Here is a 3,527-nt window from a genome sequence, read left to right as displayed (position 1 = left end):
CATACCATACAATAACATATAGAACACATACTGGGCCTTGCCCACTGCATCGGACCAAAGTCCGGAAACTACATCGGACCGAAGTCCGAAAACTAGCTAGGTCCTTGCCCTCTGCATCGGACCGAAGTCCGGAAACTGCATCGGACCGAAGTCCGGAACTAACCAGGGCCTTGCCCTTTGCATCGGACCGAAGTCCGGAAACTGACTGAACATAGCATAGCATAAACATACCAACTAACATGAATACTTATACTGCATACTGCATTGGACCAGAGTCCAGAACACATAACACAAAACATGCTTGAATCACAAAGACATCAAGCGCTCTAACTACTGCATCGGACCGAGGTCCGGAACTACTGCTAACTAAACGGACCTGCTGGATCAACTCTGTGGTCTTGAGCACCACCTCGGTACTCCCGATGACTCGCTGACCGACCTCGCCCCAACAAATCGGGGTCCTACACTTTCTCCCGTAGAGCATCTCGAATGGAGGGCGGTCAATACTAGCATGGTAACTGTTGTTATACGAAAATACCGCTAATGGAAGATATGTATCCCAACTGCCACCAAAATCTAGGACACATGCCCGTAGCATGTCCTCGAGAGTTTGAATCGTCCTCTCGCTCTGCCCGTCCGTCTGGGGGTGGAAAGCGGTGCTAAAATGAAGACGAGTCCCCATCTCGTCATGAAACCGCTTCCAAAACCTGGAAGTAAAACGGACGTCTCTGTCTGATACTACTGATACAGGCACCCCATGCCGTGCCACTACCTCGCGCACATAGATATCGGCTAGCTTCTCGGCCGATATGCTCTCCTGAATCGGTATGAAATGCGCGCTCTTGGTCAGCCGATCCACTATGACCCAAATCGAGTCAACTCCACGTGCGGTCCTGGGAAGCTTAATGATGAAATCCATAGTGATATCCTCCCATTTCCACACAAGAATGTCTAACGACTGCATCTTGTCGTTGGGTCTCTGGTGTTCTGCCTTGACCTTCCTACAGGTTAGGCATCTCTCTACGTACCAGGCTACATCCCGCTTCATGCAGGGCCACCAATAATCGGCTCGAAGATCTCTATACATCTTCGTCGCCCCTGGATGGATGGAGAACCGGGACTTGTAGGCCTCATCCATGAACACCTGCCGTACTCCTCCCCAATACGGCACCCAGACTCTCCCATGAAGGGTCAACAATCCTCGACTGTCATAATCGAAAGAGGCTACCCGGCCCACAATCCTCTCACACTTCTGCCTCTCCTCTTTCAGACCCTCGACCTGTGCCTCTCTAATCTGCTCCAACAATGGAGTAATCACTGTCATCCTCAAACAAACATCCCTGATCGGGGCTGCTACCGCCTTGCGGCTCAGGTCGTCGGCCACTACGTTGGCCTTACCCGGATGATAAAGGATCTCACAATCATAGTCATTTACCACATCTAACCATCGACGCTGCCTCATGTTTAGATTCGGCTGGTCCATGAGGTACCTCAGACTCTTGTGATCCGTGTAAATGGTACAGCGGACCCCATAGAGGTAATGTCTCCAAATATTGAGGGAAAACACCACTGCCCCCAGCTCTAAATCGTGCGTCGGATAGTTAGCCTCGTGAGGCTTCAACTGTCTAGAGGCATAAGCTATCACATGCCCTCGCTGCATCAACACTGCTCCCATCCCTGTGATCGAAGCATCACAATAGATTACAAAGTCATCCACTCCCTCTGGCAGGGTAAGAATCGGCGCCTCACACAAACGTTGTCTGAGGGTCTCAAATGCTGCCTGTTGCTCAGGCCCCCAACGAAACACCACCGACTTCCTAGTCAGTCGGGTGAGTAGAACTGCTATCTTGGAGAAGTCCTGTATGAATCTCCTGTAGTACCCTGCCAAACCTAGGAAGCTCTGAATCTCAGATGGAGACCTCGGGACCTCCCACTGCATCACGGCCTCTATCTTGGCCGGATCTACTAGTATACCCTTCTGGTTGACGAGGTGTCCAAGGAACTGCACCTCGCGCAACCAGAACTCACACTTGGAGAACTTCGCGAAAAGTCTCTCCCTCCTCAAAGTCTCTAGCACCTCCCTCAGGTGCTCCTCATGCTGCTCATGAGTCTTGGAATAAACCAAGATGTCGTCGATGAACACTATCACATACCGATCCAACATTGGCCTGCATACGTGGTTCATGAGATCCATGAACGCGGCTGGAGCGTTGGTGAGCCCAAACGGCATCACCACAAACTCATAATGACCATAGCGGGTCCTAAAAGCGGTCTTCTGCACATCTTCACCTTTGGCCCGCATCTGATGATACCCGGAGCGCAAATCAATCTTGGAGAACCAAGATGCTCCCTGAAGCTGATCAAACAAGTCATCTATCCTCGGGTGTGGGTAACGGTTCTTCACCGTTACCTTGTTCAGCTCCCGGTAATCTATACACATATGGTGCGACCCATCCTTCTTCCTTACGAACAGGATCGGGGCTCCCCATGGTGAACTACTCGGTCTGCTGAAACCCTTGTCTAGCAGCTCCTGTAGCTGCGTAGACAACTCCTGCATCTCTGGAGGAGCCAACCGATACGGTGCCTTGGCTATCGGAGCCGCACCCGGAACCAGGTCAATCCGAAACTCAACCTGTCTCTCCGGAGGTATCCTAGGAAGATCCTCTGGAAATACATCCAGGTACTCATGTACCACCGGTACATCGTCAACAGTCGCCTTGCCCTTCTCCCGGGCATCTAAAACATAGGCGACATACCCTGCGCAACCCTGCTAGAAGTAGCGCCTCGCTCTCGCTGTTGAACAAAGAATTGGTCCGTGCTGTGGCTTTTCACCCTGAATCACTAACTCTCCCCCCACTAGGAGTGCGAACCCTCACTAACTGCAGCTCGCAATCAATCACTGCCCCATTAGGGCTCAGCCAATCCATACCCACTATAACCTTGTTCCCTCGCAGGGGAATAGGAACCTGGTCTACCGAAAACTGCTCATCGAACAACCAAAGCGAACACCCCTTATGTACTCTCGCGACCCTGACGGTCCTGTCATCAGCTATCTCAACCTCAAGTGGACAATCCAGCTCCCCCGGAGCTCTGCTAAACCTCTTGCTAAGCGCAAGTGAAACAAATGATCGGGTAGCCCCCGAATCAAACAATATTGTAGCTAAAATGCCGTTCACTGAGAACGACCCTATATAAAAACATATAATCATGAGAAACAACCAATATCAAAATAGAAATAGGAGAAAGATACATACCCGTCACCACGTCAGGAGTCGTTCGCGCCTCCTCTGCTGTCATCTGAAAAGCTCTACTCTTCGCCACTGGCGTCTCACTCCGGCCCTAACGGCAGTCTGTAATCCTCAATGTTACAGGGGCAGGTGCCACCACCTTCCCTGCTGCTGCTAAACTCGGACACTGGGACTTTTTATGTCCCCTCTGATTGCAATGAAAGCAAATCATATCAGATGCTGCGGTAACGGTGGGAGTAGCTGTACAATCTCTGCTCATATGCCTGGTCCGGCCGCACT

The sequence above is a fragment of the Lactuca virosa genome, chromosome 2, assembly GCF_052849685.1.
Source record: "Lactuca virosa cultivar CGN04683 chromosome 2, Lactuca_virosa_CGN04683_v6, whole genome shotgun sequence".
NCBI classification, from domain to species: domain Eukaryota; kingdom Viridiplantae; phylum Streptophyta; class Magnoliopsida; order Asterales; family Asteraceae; genus Lactuca; species Lactuca virosa.
Note: the sequence above shows the minus strand (reverse complement) of the source record.